Source organism: Gopherus flavomarginatus, chromosome 2 (assembly GCF_025201925.1).
Source record: "Gopherus flavomarginatus isolate rGopFla2 chromosome 2, rGopFla2.mat.asm, whole genome shotgun sequence".
Lineage (NCBI taxonomy): Eukaryota > Metazoa > Chordata > Testudines > Testudinidae > Gopherus > Gopherus flavomarginatus.
In genome coordinates, this window is record NC_066618.1 from 62537618 (window position 1) to 62558127 (window position 20510).

The 20510-nt window shown below is 45.7% G+C and overlaps 1 long non-coding RNA gene and 1 other non-coding gene across 2 annotated transcripts; both read left to right on the top strand.

The window, feature by feature from the left end:
• Positions 1-9828: 9828 nt before the first annotated feature.
• Positions 9829-18101, top strand: LOC127044212 (uncharacterized). Its single transcript, XR_007772418.1, has 3 exons — positions 9829-10141; positions 12196-12252; positions 17256-18101. It is a non-coding gene; the product is annotated as an uncharacterized LOC127044212 (long non-coding RNA).
• Positions 12337-12425, top strand: LOC127046079 (small nucleolar RNA SNORD93). Its single transcript, XR_007772942.1, has one exon. It is a non-coding gene; the product is annotated as a small nucleolar RNA SNORD93 (small nucleolar RNA).
• Positions 18102-20510: the final 2409 nt, after the last annotated feature.

A 20510-nucleotide genomic window follows, 5' to 3' on the forward strand; every position in this document is an offset into this window, starting at 1 on the left:
GGGAATAACTGGCAAAGTGGTAGAACTACCAGAAAGTATCTGGGGATTATAGGGTATCACAGATTGAATGAGAGTCAACAATATAATGCAACTGCAAAAAAGGCTCGGATGTTTTAACAGGAGTGTTGTGTGTTAGACTCTAGAGGTAATTGTCCTGCTGTATTTGGCACTGGTTAGGCCTCAGCTAGAGTACTGTGTCCAATTGTGGACACTTTAGGAAAGATCTGGACAAACTGGAGAGAATTCAGAGGAGAACAACAAAAATAATAACAGATTTAGAAAACCTGACCTATGAGCAAAGGTTAAAAAAAATTGGGCATGTTTAGTGTTCAGAACAGAAGACTGAGCGGAGATCTGATAACAGTCTTCAGATATGTTAAGAGCTGTTTGAAAGAACATTGTGATCAGTTGTTCTCCATGTCCACCGAAGGTAAAACAAGAAGTAATGGTCTTAATCTGCAGCAAGGGAGATTTTGTTTAGATATTAGAAAAGAGTTTAACTGTTAGGGTAGTTAAATTCTGGAATAAGCTTTCAAGAGGTCATGGAATCCCCATCATTGGAAGTTTTAAAAAACAGGTTGTCAACAAAAACCTGTCAGGTCTAGGTTTACGTGGTCCTACCATAGTTCAGGGAGTTGGACCTGAGGATTTGTTGAGGTCTTTTCAGCCTATGATTACTCTAGATTTTCTTATACATATGCAGTTCTACTTATACTATGCTATTAGACCAAAGCAAGCTCTGTCAAGCCTGTACACATCTTTGCTTCCAACAATGGGGATTCAACAATCTCCTTTGGAAGCCTACTCCATAGGTTAACTAGTCTTATAGTTAGAAAGATGTTCTTAATGTCTAACCTAAATCTCCCATGCTACAGAGTAAGTCTATGCCTTCTTGTCATAATTAACCTTTTTAATGAAAATTGAAGCAATATAAGTATTAAACACCTCAGCTTTATTGTTGTCATCTATTATTAGGTCTCCTTCCCTGCTAAGCAGTGGACCTATACTTTCTTTCATCTTTTTCTTGCTCCTAATGTATTCACAAGTCCTCTTCTTACTGTCTATTATATCCCTTGCTAGGTGTAACTCATTTTCTGCCTGAGTTTTTCTGATTTTGTCCCTACGTGCTTGTGCTATTCTTTTGTATTTATCCATAGAAATTTGTCCATATTTCCACTTTTTGTAGGATTTCTTTTTGATACCACTGAGAGCAAACCCCCCTGCCAGACAAAGCTTCCATCCACTCCAGTCTTGCTGAGCTAGACACTCCTGTCGGATACAGCACAGACCAAGAGGTTGGGCCATGCCCCCTTGCAGTTCACAGAAACTAAGGTTCACTTAGCCCAGGAGTTTCTCAGTTAACAGGGACTTTCCTCACACCCAGTATTCAGTTTTTATGGGACCCTAAACCCCAAATGAATCCATTTTACTCTGTATAAAGCTTATACAGGGTAAACTCATAAATTGTCCACCCTCTATAACACTGATAGAAAGAGATGCACAGCTGTTTGCTCCCCCAGGTACTAATTACTTACTTTGGGTTAATTAATAAGCAAAAGTGATTTTATTAAGTATGAAAAGTAGGATTTAAGTGGTTCCAAGTAATAACAGGCAGAACAAAGTAAGTTACCAAGCAAAATAAAACAAAACACACAAGTCTAAGCCTAATACAGTAGGAAACTGAATACAGGTAAATCTCACGCTCAGAGATGTTCCAATAACCTTCTTTCACAGACTAGACTCCTTCCTAGTCTAGGCCCAATCCTTTTCAGACAAACATGGTTTATGGCCTGGGTCCAGCAATCATTCACACCCTCGTAGTTACAGTCTTTTGTTCCAGTTTCCTTTAGGCATCTGTAAGGGGGCAGCGACTCACCTCTGTGGCGCCTCCTGTCGGTCATCCTGGGAATTAGCTCTTCAACTCAGGAGTGCCCTCTGCAGGCCAGTATCCTGCTTCCCACTGGGTCCCAAGTCCCTTTTGCACCCTAATGCCTCTTTCAGACTGGGGTGCTGCCCCCTGCAGCACCCCAGAGCCTTACTGGGTCTCCCCTCCCCAGGGAGCACCCACCCCCTATCCCCACCTCACATCAGTCATAGGCTACTGCCAGTCACCAACTAGCCCCCACTGTCTGGGGCAGACTGCAGTATAAGTCACTTATCACAGGTAAGGAGGGGTTTGGACCTGCTGCCTTGGCCTAGCCTTGGGCAGTCCCCTACAATCCCAGTACCTATTTGGCCTTATACTAGGCCACAGCCTGGGGGATTACCCAGCCAGAACTCCCCAGCTCCCTTGACCTTCCCCCAGCCTTGCTCCACTCCAGGTACCTTATCTAGCTCCCCAGCAGTCAAGCCTGTCTACCTTCACAGCTAGAGGAGACTGTCAACTCTTGGCTACACTGGCCTTTATAGGGCCAGCTGGATCCTGATTGGGGTGTGGCCCCCATCTGAGGCTGCTTCCCCCAATCAGCCCAGCTTTTCCCCTTCACAGCCCTCTCCCAGGGCTGGTTTTAACCCCTCTGCGCAGGAGCAGGGTAACCATCCTACAACAGCATCTCTTTGGGGTGGAGAGGCCATCTCTTGAGCCAGCTGAAGATAAAATGGAGAGGCTTCCAGGGCCTTTTATATTCTCTCTCCCTTGCGGACGGAAACCCGTTTGTTCTTCCGTGCAAAATCACAGCAACAAGATGGAGTTTGTAGCCACCTGGGCAAGTCACATGTTCATGAATGATTCGGCTTTTTGCAGGCCAATGCCATTGTTTACATGTTAGTTTGAACATTCCCAGGAAAGCTCAGATGTGGATTGGCATCTCCCAAAGTCCATTGTCTGTTAAGTATTTCTTGATTGGGCACTTACTCAGAATAATCCTTTCTCAAGAAGCTGACCAAATGTTTCACTGATGCTACTTAGAATCAAACACATTGAAATACCAGTACGTAGCCAATATTTAGAACTTCAAATACAAAAATAATACACACATACATACAGCATAATCATAACTATCAAATAACAACCTTTGCATAGACACTGGACTTGATCTCCTTTGTACAAGATGTGGTGCAACTATAGGACCTTGGTTGCAACAATGATCTGTACGGTCACAGTTCATGTCAATAATATCACAGTCTCTTCCAATGTGCGTTTCCTTGACCTACATGATATGGTGATATGTTAAATCCTTTGTTATTACTTCCCCACCCTTTGTTATTACTTCTGGGCCTTTGTTGCTGAGTGTTAACAACCAGGTAGTTAACTGTTTATCTTGTTATACTTGTGGTGGGGGTCCTTGTTAAATAAATCTTGTTGTTTGTTTTGTACTTATCCCTGTCTACTGGTTTTGTGTCACTAAATCATACATCCAGTTTCTCCCCCATCTGATGAGGAGAAGGGATTTAAACATGGGGTTCTCACCTCCTGGATGTATGCCCTAACCACTGGGCCGTAGAGTCATTGCCATTCTTTGTATGGCCCAATTCATATTTAATTCTTTAATACAAAGTGGAACAGCTTAACAAGAGAGATTGAGTGAGACCCACATCAGAACATCCCATAAACTGGTGGTTAGGGCCCTCATTTGGGATGTGGGGAACCCCTTTGCTTCATCAAGTAGGGGGAGGAACTGAGCCAGGGTCTCCCACATCCCAGGTTAGTACCCTAGCCAGTGGACTAAAGGAGGCCTCACCCACCTGTAGGGCCATTTTGTATTGAGATAGGCAGACACGTATTCTGTTCTCATTGAGAAAAGCTTAAGCACCTAAACTATGTGACTCCAGGAGAGGGTTCCTGGCAATGGCGAATTAGCCACTAGGCTAATGGGCCTGTGCCCAGGGGCCTCGGTAAAATGGGCACCCCTATGCCCCAACCTGTTCCGTCTGCCTGGCTCTCCTGTCGAGGGGCAGGGTAGGTGGGCTTTCCCTGCTCCACTCGCCCACCTGGCTCTTCTGCTAGGGAGCTTGTTCCGGTCTGCTGCTGGGCGGGCAGGCACAGCAGGGCAACTCCCTGTGCCCCGACCCCACTCCCCAGCAGGAGCATCTGGGGAAAGGAACTGCAGGCAGAAGGAGTAGGGAGGGGGGCCCACTTGTTTTGGCTCAGGGTCCCACAAAACTGTAATCTGCCTCTGGCCAGGCTGTGTGTACTGCAAGCAGAGTTATGTCTTTCCCTGCAGCCTGGATTTAGGCACTGAACTCCATGGGAGGGATGGGGCTTAAGACCCACCTGTCTTGTTGGCATTTTCCATTAACTAGTTTAGACAACTCCCCGCCTAAGGTGCTGGCTTTTGTAGATCCCATTCACAGGTGCCTATCTCTTTCCCCATCCATTGTATAGGGAGAGTAGGCACCTAGTTCAGGCTTTGTGGAGCCCAGTGATTTTTAAGGCTCCTAAAAGTTAGACATTCTGAAATTCAGCATCACAATGCCTTTATGGATCCAACCTTTTTATTTTTTTTTTTAACGAAAGCTGAGAATCGCATGTAGTCACTTGACTCGAGGAGATGAAACTTTAAGAAAAATGCCATATAATGCAAGACTCATAATGAAATTTGAAGAATAGCCATGTCATAGGTTTCAGACCTCATGACAGACTAAGGGTATGTCTACACTACGAAATTAGGTCATATTTATTTAAGTCAACATTTAGCCTCCAATTTTACAAAGTCAATGCTGCATGTCCCCACTATGCACATTCCATTAGCAGAATGCATCCTCACTACCATGGCTAGCATTGACTTATGGAGCGATGCACCGTGGGCAGCTATCCCACAGTTCCTGCTGCCAATTGGAATTCTGGGTTAGGCTCCCAATGCCTGATGGAACAAAAACTTTTTCACGGGTTGTTTTGGGTACATGTCGTCAGCCTCCCGCGACGCACTTGCCTCCTCCCTCCATCCCTCCATCCCTGAAAGCAATGGCAAACAACCATTTTCATGCCTAAGTATGGGTTACCCATGCAGACGCCGTAGCAAAGCAAGTATGGACCCCGCTCAGCTGAACACTGTTGTAAGCGGTCGTCCTGTAGTATTTGCAGAGCCTAGCCAGGAGCCGTGGAAGAATGTGATGCCATGCAAATTGCCGTGCTGGAAGCCATGGAATGGAACAATTCACACATGCTGTTGGTAGCAGCCAGGCTTGTTGACACGGTGGAAACTGCTTCTGGGCCTGGAAAACAAGCACAGACTGGTGGGACTGCATAGTTATGCAGGTACGGAATGAGAAACAGTGGCTGCATAACTTTTGAATGCGTAAGGCCACTTTCATGGAACTTTGTGAAGTGCTTTCCCCAGCAGAAATACCAAAATGAGAATTGCTCTGACAGTTGAGAAGCAAGTGGCGATAGTCCTGCGGATGCTTGCAATACCAGATTGCTGCCAGTCAGTTGGGAATCACTTTGGAGTGGATAAATTACCATGGGGGCTGTTGTGATCCAAGTAGCCAGGGCAATCAATTCACTTCTGCTAAGAAGGGTAGTGACTCTGGGAAATGTGCAGGATATAGTGGATGGCTTTGCAGCGATGGGGTTTCCTAACTGTGGTGGGGTGATAGACGGAACGCACATCCCTATCTTGGTACCAGACCACCTTGCTAAAGAGTACATAAACTGCAAGGGGTACTTCTCAATGGTGTTGCAAGCACTAGTGGATCAAAAGGGCTGTTTCACCACCATCAGTGTGGGATGGTCGGGAAAGGTACATGACGCACACATCTTTAGGAAGTCCGATGTCTTCAGAAAGCTGCAAGAAGGAACTTTCTTCCTAGACTGGAAAATTACTGTTGGTGACATTGAAATGCCAATAGTTATCCTTGGAGACCCAGCCTACCCCTTGCTCCCATGGGTCATGAAGCTGTACACAGGCAGCCTGGACAGCAGTAAGGAGCAGTTCAACCATAGGCTGAGCAAGTGCAGAATGGTGGTAGAATGTGCTGTTGGACATTTAAAGGGGCGCTGGCACAGTTTACTCACTAGGTTAGATCTTAGTAAAAGCAATATTCCCATTGTTGTTGCTGCTTCCTGTGTGTTCCATAATATCTGTGAGAATAAGGGGGGAAAGTTTCTGGTGGGGTGGGGGGTTGAGGCAGATGGCCTGGCTGCCAATTATGAGCAGCCAGACACCAGGGCAATAAGAAGAGCACATTGAGGTGCACTTCATCTCCAAGACACTTTGAAAACCAGTTTCATGAATGACCCAACACTGATGTGACAGTTCTGTGTGTTGTTCCTTACCAACCTGCCCCCTTTTGTGCAGGTACTGCCCTGTAAACTAAACCCCAACAACCACAGTGTGCACAGTGAATAAAGAGCCTCTTGTTCTCAATCCATGCATTTTTATTTTTCTAACAAACACCGAACAGAGACAGCAATGAATAGCAAAGATAACCTGGGTCTAAGGGCCTGATAACATGGGAGGGAGGGGCAAGGACACTTAGCTTATTACAATTGCACTGTTTAGCAATCAAAGCTGTGGAAATGAGAGCCTTCTGCTCCATGAACCATCCGCTGGAGTTGTGTTCAAGGGATAATGAAGCTTCCCCCTTCCCTCCCCTCCCTGCATTCTAGGATGTCTGGGAGAGGAGGATATGGAACTTGGTGAGGAGGGCAGCTGGTTCATCATTGGGTGCAGCAGGTCTCTAAGGTCTAGCTGCCTTTCCTGCACCTCAGCCAGATGCCTCAACATATCTGTTTGCTCCTCCATAAGCTGCAACATCTCCTCTTGCGTGTTATGCTTTTCTTCCCTGCATGCTTTCCTGCCCTCTTGGTTGGTGTGCATACTCTCTGACAGTGTAAGCCTCCATGCATTCAGCTGGGCCCTGTCAGTCTCAGAGGAACACAGCAAATCACAGAGCATGTCTTCCCTTGTCCGCTTTTTTCGCCTTTTAATCTGGGGCAGCCTTTGTGCTGGTGTGGAGGAAGCACCCACAGACAAGGTTGCAGCCGCAAGGGGAAAAAACCCACATGGGTATCCTTACAGAACATACACTGTTGAAAACAGAAGGTTAACTCTGCAATGAATGAAACACGTCACAGCAGTAAATACACTCCCTGAGGTATATGGACACGTTTTGTCTTCTCAAAGAAGCGCCTACCAATAAGGTACAACACACGGCAGAGCACTGGGCAGCAGATTTCGGTTTGCAGGCAGGCATGATAAGCACAACAAAGGGTAGGAGATGTCAGGGCCACCCGGGGAAATTTTTTGGTGGGGGGAACTCTTGGCTCATAAACAGGCTTCTCCGGGGAGCATCCTTTGTGTAGCTGGTCTAGCCACCACTGTATCCCAATTGTTTACCTTAGATTAAACATTAAACACAATTGCATGTAACCTCTGTAGTGTGATTACAAGTGTGCACTCACCAGAGGTGCCTTCTTCACCATCACGGTCCTGCAACAATAGGCCCTGGCAAGGGATTGGCTCCAGAGTTACGAAAAGGTCCTGGCTGTCGGTGAGAATGGATCCTCCGCTTGCCTGCTGCACATTCTTCTCCTCCTCTTCCTCATCAACAATGTCCCCCTCGTTGTTGCCCGAAGCTGCCTGGGGCCCCTGGCAGGTATCTATGGAAAGTGTTGGGGTACTGGTGGGGTCCCTGCCTAGAATCACATGCAGCTGCTCATAGAAGCGACATGTCTGCTGCTCAGAACCAGAGCGACTGTTTGTCTCCCTTGTCTTCTGGTATGTTTGCCTGAGCTCCTTTATTTTCACATGGCACTGCCATGTGTCCCTGGTGTAGTCTTTGTCCCCCATGCCCTGTGCGATTTTGGCATAGATGTCATGTCAGTGTTTCTTCTGCTGCTTTGGAGCTCTGCCTGCATAGACTCTTCTCCCCACACAGCAATCAGATCCACTCCTGTGTGCTCCATGCTGGAGCATGTTTGCAGCCCTGGGCAGGCATGGTCAGCTGTGCTGGTGAGCTCTCCACGCTGATCAAACAGGAAATGAAATTCAAAAGTTCCCAGGGCTTTTCCTATGTACCTGGCTGAAGTGCAGTGGAGTTGAAAATGCTGTTCAGAGGGTCACATTGGAGCACTCTGGGACACCTCCTGGACGCCAATTCCATCAAATAACACAGCGTTGTGCCTACGCTATCCGTAATTTCACCCAGGAAGGTCGACTCTAGCGCCATGCCTCTTGCCGAGGTGGAGTACAGGCATAGATCTTAGAAGCCCTTTAGGTTGGCGGAAAGGGCTCAGTAGTGTAGATATGCACATTATAAATTCTACTAACGCGTCATATATTGACCTAATGCCATAGTGTAGACCAGGCCTCAGTCAATGGAAACATTTAGTTTTGGAACTCTTGACCCATTGAAGTCAAAACGCTTATAGATAGTCTCATAAATAGTTTTTACCAAAATGAGCTGAATATGCTTTATCCTAGTTCATATTGCCCAGTCACAGTGCAAACAACCTGTGTTAAGCCAAACTCATTATTAAACATGGATTCAGTTAATATATCTTTTCAGAAATACAGAAGGAGTGACAGCATCAGTAAGTTTCAGTATCATTTGTGAGGGAAAGTTAATGATTTTGCTGGATTATGGTTCGTTTAATCCTTTTTTTGTATATTAATATCAGCTAACATTCTTCTTTGAGTAATTGCACAAGTCCATTCCACAGTAGGTACATGTGCACTCAGTAAACAGTTGTCAGAGATTTTTCCCTCAGAAAAACATGGAACACAGGAAGTTAGGCTGGAAGCAATGCGGTCCCACAGACAGAGCAGCGCAGAGGATTAATAAAATTCTACTTGTTCATCTGAACCTGCATTCAGCTTCACTCCTTGCAAATGAAAGAGCATCCAAGCCATCCTAAAATGGGTCACAACTCTATTGAAATTGGATTCTCAACTGGGTGCCCTCAACATTTTTGTAATGTTAGTGTATAAGGGATCTTAAAAAAGCAAATACAATCCAGCAGTTGATCCAGTAGGCAGAAGAGGTGTTATGCCCACTGAGACAGAATTTATTTTAACTGTAGCAATATCTTATGCAATATCTTAACTGTGGGTTTTAATGTTAGTGGGGGAGGGTACGCACAAGAGAGTGCCACATGTGCAGCAGCAGCTTCCCTCTGTTTTTACTTACCCCTCTGAATTCAAAGAATGACCAAGAGACTTGCCCACTGTGTCTTATCGCCTCCACTTGTGTATCATTTAACTAAAAGCTGCTGTGAGGCTTGTGTCACATACCTCTAAAGTCGCAGACTAGCTGGTGTAATACATGCCTCTCATTTAGCTTGCTAGGGGTGTGTGGCAAAGAATTGATATTTATACTGCAGCATGCAGTGGTGTTGAAACAATTGTTATAGTGGAGGGGTGGGTGCTAAAAATCGTTGAACAAAACTGTAAATCCTGGATATGATGGAAACAACTTCAAGCCCCAGGGGTGCTGCCATCCCCCCATCATCCCTAGTTCCAGCACCCCTGATGGCACATGCACTTTTCAGGCAAATAAGAGAAATCCTAGTCTGAATAGCTAATCATCTACATTTAGGCAGATATCTTAAACTGATCATGGGGGAGGTGAAGAGATAGCTGTAAAGTAGAGGAAAGGGGAAAAGTTGCTTTCCATCTCTGTCAAGACTCAAGATCTAATACTATATTATATGTTTTTCTTATCCTTTAGCGCTTGTCGTTGATCTCATTGATTAGGGTAACAATGAGAAGCTGACCTAGTAAGACATTTGAGTGGTAAAGAGTGTTCTATAGGAATAACTTGTGCTGGTGAGGTTGTGCAAACTAGAAAAAACAGGGTGTGCCTAATGTAAAAGTATCTACTTCCTCCAGCAGTTACATCTTCCCATATATGGCTACTGTTATACCTCACACGCCAGACAGACAAGCGACTTTACAATTTGTTATTGAGAGGATAGCCTTGAGGATAGGAGAGAGAATCATGAGTCACCTTCCAAACAGGTTTGACCTGGTGTGAGATACTAGTACAAACATCTTTTAGAAACTGGTCTAAACTAGCCCATAAGAAAGAGTGGTAGGCGTGGATTCAACAAAATACCCTCACATGCTAACGAGAAAGTGAGCTGAACTAACAAGAAACTGTGGCTGCAACTGCCTGCGAAACAAATACCATGAGGATTTGCTATGGAGGCAGCTTTGCCCAAAGAAGAAGATCAGAGACAGAACTTTGCAGCCATGCTGTAGGTATTATTTCATATTTATAGCTTAAAGCTCTATCCCTCTTAGTGATATGTTAGTCTGGGGAGTAGTTATATTTACTTAACTTTATTTGCTTATTTTTTCTCTCTGTTTTTAATGAAGGCAAACTGACTTTCCAATGAGTGACAAGTATGGTGCAGTAAATAATTGATGGAATATTTATGAGAAGGAAAACTGACTTCTGACCATAAGGATGGCAGAAGCAGTGCAGAAGCAATAACCTAGACCCTGGCTGAAAGGCAGAGAGAAATCCTGAAGATGAGGCAAAGGACTAGATTTGGTGACAAAAACAACTTTGAATTTCTCTTCCCTTTCAATAACTTGCAGTTCATACAGTCAGTGATGACTGCTGTATTTGAGCGGAGAGTTCGTTTCCTGTATTGATGGCCAAAGGATTTAACTGAGACTACAAGACCAAGAAATTATGCTAAGTAAAAATGCATTAGCAACTCTTGTGTACGGCAAATGGTTCTGGAAGCAACACATTTTTCAGGGTGAGGGAATAATTCAGGTCACTCATAGAAACTGACTGCAGGACTCTGAGTTGCCTAAAAGATGAGGGAGTGGATTTATGTTTGTCTAGGTATAGCTGAATGACTTGAATCCCACTCATTGCCTCAAGGAAGAAAGGTTATTCTGCAGAATGGCTCATCCTGGCAGGAGGGATAGAACCAATAATTTTATTTATTCTGGGTCTATAGTGCCCTTCATCCCAAAGAATTCCAGAGCCTTCAGATAAACTCTACAAAGGAATCCCAGCCTTTGTAAAAGCACTGTGGCATGAGCCCAAAGCACTAGCTTTTACAGTAGTGTTACTGCAGCAAGGAGGAATTTTAGCCCCGGACTAACTCATCAGGGGCACTGTAAAAATTACATAGAAAGTGTCCAGAGAGCTCTGCTGTCCCTGTGAGATGCCTGGTTTTGAGGTTTCCCTTTCAAACCATTATCAAGAAAATGGCATGAAACTCATCTGCTTTGAAAAAACAAAGGTCTGAGCTGATTTGAACTCATGATTTAAGGGAATCTGTTGTAAGTACTTCATACTTGATGCTTAGACCACAAAATTACTATAAATAGTAAAGAACGAGGAGGCAATAGAAACATACACTTCTGTAATACTCTGCTTCTTTGGGCTTGGCAATAGGAACTGGGACAAGAAAAGGAGCTTATCCCTTTCTAAGCAAAGCTGCCATTTCTCTGTGCCTAACCCAACTCCAATTTAGCACTCCCCTAGTCATACAATCCAGTAGAGTCCCCCAGTGCTCGGTGCTGCACCATGAGCTGTGGAATCCGGGCTGCTGGTTTGCAGAGATCACACTTCTCAAAACAGCTAAGTGAGGGGTGAGGTGCTGTTATCTCCCCAGAGACTTCTTAGGTAGGGATCAAAATGGGCAGAGCTCGTGTTGTGTGGGAAGTGTCATCTTGATGCTGCATTTCCTGTTTTTCTCATGTAACGCTACATATCTTGTAAGAGGACCTTAGCACTGCATTTCTTGGTTTCTCAGATGTTTTGGGAATTATCACATTCTGAAAGGGTACGAGGAGCACAGGCAGTGCTGAGTTACTACAACCTTAACTCCATGTTAAAGATTTTTGCTTATGAAATTGTGTTTGGTGCCCACTGGATGCTGGCTGTCACATTTGCTATTGCACACTTCTGAAAAAGTGATACTGTGAAATGCCTGATAAAAAGTTACTGACATGATCAGGGAAGAGGAAAAATAAGCAGAATGTTTGGCTGCCTATTTAATAAAATATGAGAACCCAATTAAACTAGCTAGGTATTAGCAATAAAAAATGAAGCTGACAGTTAAGTTAAGTTTGCATTTAAATCCATTAAGAGAATGAAGCTATTCTTTACAGTCACTGAAACCAGTGACAGAAACACCTGTTTGAGGAAAGCCGGTGCTCAGTGATACTTCACAGTGATCTTATGAGAAAAGCTGCTGTCTTAATTGATTATTAACTAATAAATTCCTGCACAAAGTGTTCTAATGCAAAACTCAACTTTCTCTCTCTTCCCCCTCTCCTCCAGATTCAGTAATGAAGATGCAAATTGTTGTTTAATATTCAACTGCTGCTTCCTGTGAAGGTATATCTCATGAGAATTTACGTACCTTTTATATGCAACACTTTATTAAATATTGTAGATTTATGGTACAGTGAGTGGAATTTCTGGCCAAGGATGAAAACCATAATCTGATTGCATACCTGTTTAAAATGATATGCACAAGTCTGATGGGTTAAAGGATTTACCTGAGGCCAGACTGACATCCATAAGATATTTAAGTATTTTTGGTTTTAAATTAAACCTTTTATTATTAGTATTTGCACTTCTGCTAGTGAAAGCATAACAGATTTATGTTGCTTTGCATTGGTTTAAAAGATTTTTCTGTTAGACTGCCTAGTTGTAAACTGTTATTTGCGTGCAAGACTAGCAAATGGATCTTCTGGATCTGAAAAATAAATTGCAATAACAGCCGGTGTAAAGATTGTACAGGATTAAGTAGAGAACATTTATTTTCAGCTGTGTTTTTGCTATGAACTAGAAAAGTGCAGACAAACCTTGACTACCCTGTAGGCCTAAAGATAACTTTGCTAGTTAGTGTTTATATACCAACCCCCCTCTCGGTATAGTGTATTGACATAACGCACTTTAAAAATAATGGTGTAAATAAAGCACTGCAATTGATTTGCTTTTATATGTGTTGGCTACATTTCAATATTGCACACAAAATATGACTCATTTATGGCCTACTTGTGCCTTGATATCATAAGGATATGGAATTGGAGCGCTTGAAAAACAAAAATTGTATTTAAAAATGCACATTCAATTTCTTTATTTCAACACACTCTTACTGTAATTGTCATTCTCTAGCCTTTGTGAATAACAAACAAGATGATGCTGAAGAGAGAAAACTCTGACAGTGATAAGGCATTTTTAAGTCAGGGAACTGATAGCTACATGAAAGTATTTGCACTCCAGTTGCATCATTGTTTTAAAAGTGTTCTTATGTACAGGCTTTTTGAGCTCCTCAGGGGAGGGACTTCTAAAAAATCCCACAGTAACTAGAAAATGGAACAAGAAGTTCTGGGAGGGAAGGTATTGTGCTGAGGAGGAGAAGGAAGAGTGAAAAAATGACTGCAAAGATTTGCAACATCTCAAAAGCAACAGGAATGGGCATTACTGGATGGTTTTCTGCTATGGCTTGAATTTGGTTATTTTTAAAAGGACACTATCAGCTTTAAAACTAGTCAATGTTAAAAAAAAAAGTTAGGCATAGTTATGACAAATATTCCTGAGTCCCCCTGCGAAGGAAGCATGTGTTGTTAAAATGAGGCATGTGTTATTCAGAATTAAGACTGAGAGTTTGTCACAGAGGTCATGGATTCTGTGACTTTCCATGACCTCTGTGACTTCTGCAGCCTGACCATGTGCTTGGTCTGGGGGCAACTCAGGCAGCCTCTGCACCATGCACACTGGCTGCTGCTGGGGCAGTCTCAGGGCCAGATCAACTTTTAGGCTAATAAGGCGATAGCCTTAGGCCCTCCTCTTTTTAAGGCCCTACTGGTCAGGCAGGGGGCACGATCAGGGCTGGGGGGGGAGGTTGCTCACACAGCCCTGCTGGAGTGCTCCTGCCAGCAGGAAAGGCAAAGTAGCCACCTGTGGCTTGGAAGGAGCTCAGCCGTAGCCTGTTGCTTCTGCTCCCTCCCGTCCGTGTCTCGCCCACACTGCAGGAACACGCTGCCAGGTATCCAGTTACCACTGGTGACCAGACACTAAAACTCTGGTTACCACGGGAACTCGTGCCAGCCGGGGGTGTAGTTTGAGCAAGCAGTCTGTGTCCCCCCTGCTCCCCACCCCGATTTCTCTGGAGCTCTGCTTAGCTGTCAGGGAGGGAAGAGGCTCCCTCTGTCCCCCTCCTCAGCTGAGGCTGGCGGGCAGCTCCAGGATGCTGCCTCCTGGGTCCTAATGCGCATCCTTATCATCTTCTATGTGTGCCGGGTCCCATTTCTGGGCAACTGGCGAGTGTCTGGGGGAGCAGGGACATATGGTGAGGGAGAGGCTCCCAGAGTGGTGGGGTGGGAAGTTTGCATAGAACCTGCACACACTCTAGCCAGCTCCAGCCAGAACTGTTGCCCTTCCCATGTATAAGGAATGAATTCCCACACATTTGTAGGAAAAACAACAAAACATCCCATTCTGGATACCAGTACTTTAACTTTTAGAGTACCTACAATCAAGGGGCTTCAGATTGATGATGCAGTGTGTTCAATATTGTATTGAACTGTACAAAAAATCAAAAAATCTAAAATCTGTACTGGGATGCCCAGGCAACCAAGTTCTTTCCTTATGCTCAGCCTAGTTCTACAGGCCAACGCATCTTTGTACTTTTAAGAGGTTGCAAAATCACTGGAGGAAGCTCAACACACAATATTGTAGGTTTCTCCCTCTCATCTCCCTCAAGGATTTTAAATCCACTTCTTAGCAGGCTATGATAGAATGACTGGCTGAATAGGCTAAAGGTAGGTTCTGTCCATTTGCTGGTTCTCCAGCCGTTCAATCCATCATAAAAGTACCTCACATTTGATTTCTTTTGAGTTTCATTCCAAAAACTTAAAGCTAAATAAACCTAAAGTTAGTCCTCATTTTTCTACCCAAACTCAAACTAACTTCTTTCCCAAGTGGAAAATGTTGGATAAGCCTGGAATGTGATTTGAGAAGGGAATGAGAACACAGGCCAATTCCACATCCCTGTAGCCTTATTGACTTCAGGGAGGACAGATTTTTGCACAAAAATAGATTTTGGTCCCTTATGCATTTTCACACCTGGTATAAGCAGAAGCTCATTCACTTTTCTCCCCTAAACTTTGAGCACCTTAAGGGAAAAAAATAAACAAGATCTGCTTGATTTACACATGCAAATAAAACTCTCCTGTCATTCCACACCAGCCTTAAACAAACACCAGACCTGATGTAACAAGCAAGGGTGTCACTAGAGCAGCCTTGGTTGTACTGTTCTTTTGAAAGATCCTTAATGGCTCTTTTAAGATGCAGATTTTCCTTGAAGTCTTTTTGTTCAGGGGGGCAGAGAACACAACAGGGAATAGCTCTGTTTTGTCAACTCCTAGTCATTCAAAAGCTGAAAGGCTTTAGATTAAGTTTGTTTAATGTTTGTCCAGTGATTTTAAAGAGCTAACATAGTACTGAAGTGCTAAATATTATGACTGGGTAACCATCTAAAGATCTGTGGGCTTGTCTACATCACAAAGTTGCAGCGCTGGTGAGGGGGTTACAGCGCTGCAACTTAGGAGGTGTACACATCTGCAGGGCATCACCAGCGCTGCAACTCCCTGTTTGCAGCGCTGGCCGTACTCCCGTTTTGTCTCGGGTGTAGAGGATCCAGCGCTGGTAATCAAGTGTAGACACTTACCAGCGCTTTTCTTGACCTCCGTGGAATAAGCAGGTATCCCAGCATACCTGAGGATACCTCTCTGGTAATCAAGCAGGTCTCCTTCCCCGCGGTTTGCTCCGGTGTTCTCCGAATCCCCCCCCAAGTGGGTCTCCTTCCCCGCGGTTTGCAGGGGGATTCTGGGAACGCGAGAGCAAACCGCGGGGAAGGAGACCTGCTTGCACGGGGGTTCGGGGAACGCGAGAGCAAACCGCGGGGAAGGAGACCTGCTTGCGGGAAGGGGGTTCGGGGAATGCGAGAGCAAACCACGGGGAAGGAGACCTGCTTGCACGGGGGTTCGGGGAACGCGAGAGCAAACCCCGGGGAAGGAGACCTGCTTGCACGGGGGTTCGGGGAACGCGAGAGCAAACCGCGGGGAAGGAGATCTGCTTGCAGGGGGGTTCGGGGAACACTGGAGCAAACCGGGGAAGGAGACCTGCTTCCCCGCGGTTTGCTCTCGCGTTCCCCGACCCCCCCTTGAAGCCGCCCAACAGCGCTGCAGTGTGGCCACATCTAACACCACTTGCAGCGCTGGTTGCTGTAAGTGTGGCCACTCTGCAGCGCTGGCCCTATACAGCTATACTAATACAGCTGTAACAACCAGCGCTGCAAAATTGTAGATGTAGACATACCCTGTGTCACTTCTAGCTGTTACCCTTTTCTTAAAAAAAGCTTAAAACAAACAAATGCAAACTGTAAGGGGTTGGTGCACACAGAACTTATGCTTAAAAAACCTCATGTCAGAGCTGCTGATCATACATTCTAGAATAGATAATACTTAGTCCTGCCATGAGTGCGGGGGCTGGACTAGATGATCTCTCAAGGTCCCCTCCACTCCTATGATTTTATTCTATGATTCTATAAAAAAAAATCAAGCACTTTCAAGAGAGTACAAGCAATAATTTTAAGAGATCTTTAAACTTGGCGTAGCCCGTTTTACCAGTGCAATGAGCACAATTATCTTATAGGACGCTATCCAGCTGTGTTCCAATATGGCAATGTATCCCCTAGCTGTATAAAGATTAAAAAACACTAGTTAGAGGCACTGGGACGGTAGTTGTTTTTAGATGCTATTTTGGTTTCAATCCATTAGAGAGCAGCACGAAAGATGGTGTTTCTAAAGTAAAAAAATAGTACACTGGAAATCTGATTTCAATAGCTTACATAAAAGAAGCCTACATAAAAAGACAGCAGCAGCTAGGGTCACACGTGCTTTCCACTGCTTCCTGTAAAATGCTGTGTTGACTCCTAAACCAAAGCTTTTTGCATGAGACGGCCATATTAACTAGCATATTGAGATCAAGCTTAATCTGGGAAAATGTTATATATTACATGTGCTTGCATGGCCTTTTGGAAAAAATATTTAGAACTACAGAGCTTGGGCAGATAAATGTATTCAAAATGATTCATTTATATATCACGGATGAGGTCAGATGGTCAGATCCTCAGCTTCTGTGAATTGTCATAGCTCCATTGACACTGGCAGAAGCTCTGTCCCCAGCTCATAGAGATCTTCAGGTATTTGAAAGGTCAAAACGAGCCACTCTTCTTACTACTTTGTCACAAAGGGATAAAAAGCATGAAATAATAATTTATAATTAATTGCAAACTGAAGCCATCACATTTTTCATCTTCATTTTAGGTCTGAACAAGTGACAGTGGCAATGTTAGGATTTCCTCAGAGATCTTTTCCACTCGGCTTAGCCAGAACACCTCTCCAGTTCTGGGGATAATACTTTATCCAGCTCTCTCGAATCCAAGAAATCAGCTCAACTCTGGACTCATCACTGATGTTTCATTAGTGGCAGACAATCAAACTACACTTGAGTTGATCAGGCTCAAGTGGAGCAGGTGGGTACAGGGTGTACCCAGGGGTGAAAGTAACTGAAAGGACTTACTGGTACGCCGAAGTCCTGAGTGGAGGTGTGACCTCAACTGGAAGAGGTGGCTGGGGCTGGGAGCCCCAGGGCCTTTAAATCACCCCAGAGCTACCAACTGCAGAGGCGGCTGGGAGCCCGGGGAATTTTGGGGAAAAATAAAGGGCCCGGGGCCCTTTAAAGCGCCTGAGCCCTGCTGCTGGAGCTCTGGCAGTGATTTAAAGAGCTGGGGCTCCCCGCAGCGGCTGGAGCCCTGGGCCCTTTAAATCACTGCTGGGGAAGCCAGTCCAGTCTGGCACAGCGTACCAGCTCTTGCCGGTACGCCGTACCAGACCATTCCAGCTTACTTTCACCTCTGCGTATACCACACTTTTAATGTAAATAATCATGAGTTAGCTTATATACCAGGGGTCAGCAACCTTTCAGAAGGTGTGCCGAGTCTTCACTTATTTACTCTAATTTAAGGGTTCGCGTGCCGGTAATACATTTTAATGTTTTTAGAAGGTCTCGCTCTCTCTATAGTCTATAAACTATTGTTGTATGTAAAGTAAACAAGTTTTTTAAAATGTTTAAGAAGTTTCATTTAAAATTAAATTAAAATGCAGATCTTATCAGTTTAGTGCAGTGGTTCTTAACCTGGGATGCATGCACTCCTTGGGGCAGGGCCGGTGCAAGGATATTTTGCACCCTAGGTGAAACTTCCACCTTGCGCCCCCCATACATTGGTTCATTGAGGGGCAAATCCCAATGAACCTTTATAGATCCCAGGAGCCAACCTGCCCGGGGCTGCTCCCCAGACCAGGTTCCACCTTCCCTGCCCCCTGAACTCCCCTGGAGGGTGCACAGCCCCCCCACGAGCCCTCCCCTCTCCACCCCACCCCAGTGGCCCCCGCCCCGAGTCCACTCACTGGCTTTGCCAGGCTTGGGCCGCAGCAGCAGCTCGGCAGGGAGGAGCTGCCTTCCACAGGCACCGGAGAGCCAGAGCGTCCCACTTGCGGCAGCAGCAAGCCCCAGCCATGAAGGAGCCGGCGCGGTGCAGGGGGGCAGCAGCCCTTCAAAGGCGGCGGTGCCGCTAGTGGGGAGAAGCCATGCCCCCCCCACCCCTCCTGCCGAAGCTGCTGCCCAGCATCCCTCCCCCCTACAGGGGCTCCTACAGGCTGCAGTGGATGTATGCGGGCGCCAACCCCCAGATTCCTCCTCACCTAGGATTACCATATTTCAACAATCAAAAAAGAGGGCAGAGCCCTGCCCCCATCCACTCTCTCCCACTTCCCACCCTGACTGCCCTTGTCAGAACCCCCGACCCCCGCCGCTCCTTGTCCCCTGACTGCTCCCTCCTAACTGCCCCCCTAGGAACCTACTCCCTACCTGTCCCCTGACTGCCCCAACCCTTATCCACACTCCCACACCCCATCCAACCACTCCCCACCCCCTGACAGGATCCCCAGAACTCCCAACCCATCCAACCCTCCCCCTGCTCCCTGACTGCCCGCCGGGACTCCACTTACCATACCCATGCTGGTCAGATGCTGGCTCCATGTGAAGGCAAAACTCCACATGGAGTGCTGAGGCAGTGGGAGTGGGGAAGCTGCGGGAGGGGCAGCGGCAGTGGCAGCTCACACTTCCCGGAGCCGCGGAACCCAAGCGCGGTGAGGGGGGAACCGTGGGGGTAGCCTGCCCGGGGTGCGGCCTGGTGCCCCCCTGGGGGGCTTCTGCAGCAAATACATGTGGGCAGAGGTCCCCATGCGCCCCCCAGCTTCCCCATTGCCACACTTGGGCTCTGCGGCTCCTGGCCACCGCTGCCCCTCCAGCAGCAGGCTCAGGGCCCCACGCCCCGGCGGCTCACACTCCTGGGAGCCACAGAATCTGAGCGTGGTGAGGGGGCAGCCAGGGGGCATACCTGCTGCCAGTTTGGGGTCCCGGCTACTAGCCCCACTCAGCCTCCTGCCAGCCTCGGGTTCTATTCACTCAGCTGAGCGTGGCCAGCGGCCGGGACTCTGGCTGGCAGCCGCGTGCCAGGCAAAATCAGCTCACGTGCCAAAGGTGGCATGCGTGCCATAGGTTGCCAACCTGTTATATACACTCTTTTACTTAATAATATTGGTTAATGTCACTTTATGATTGGTCTACTAATTTTTGTACCACTCTCTGTACAGATCATGAACTGTCCACAAGCTACAACGTATGCTAGTAAGCAAAGCTGCAGCTGCAAGTTTATCACACATTAACTCTTCTTACTATTTCTTTATCTACTAAGAACATATTATTTACAAGGCCACTTGTGACTTTATGCTTTGTCTAGTGTTTACCTCTGTTTTCTTGCTTCTGTTCTGTTTTATTGTTCATGCAAGGCTTATAGACAGGAGAGTAGATGGGGAGATAGATGCACCAGGTAGCTTTCAGCTGGATGACATCTGCATGCAGGGGTAGCCTTTGCATTCCTAAAGCAAATATTACCCTGGGATTTAAATAGTGGCTAGATAGATGTATATATCAGTAAGTCTAGCCTAGACAGCATCTAAATTAAGAGGTTAATTAAAAAATGAAGAAAGGAAAAGACCCTCATGCTTTGGGGTAAAAGCTAATTTACTGTGGGAGTTGAGAAGGAATTTTCTTTCCTTTAAAGTAAGTTTAAATATAATAATAAAGGTTTTTATACTGTCCATTCAGGCATCAGGTGTCAGACTACTGCTGGAGAAAGGATGCTAAACTAGATTGATACCAGTCTGTTTTAACATGGCAGTATCTGAAGTATATATGTAGCTATAATATTACCCTAATGTACTATGGTTCCATAATAATATGTAACACACCTTAGAAACAATAGCTGCATTCTTGCAAAACAGTTTCCCCTCACTTCTCCTGCCTCCAGTCTATTCAGATGGAGTAGGTGGATGCATAGAGCGATTACTTTCAATTCTGTTTGTTAGGTTAAGGAATAAAATACTAGCATGACTGAAGCTCATAATGTGCCAGAGAGTCTATTCGAGACTTGAATACCCATGACCTACAGGGAAAGC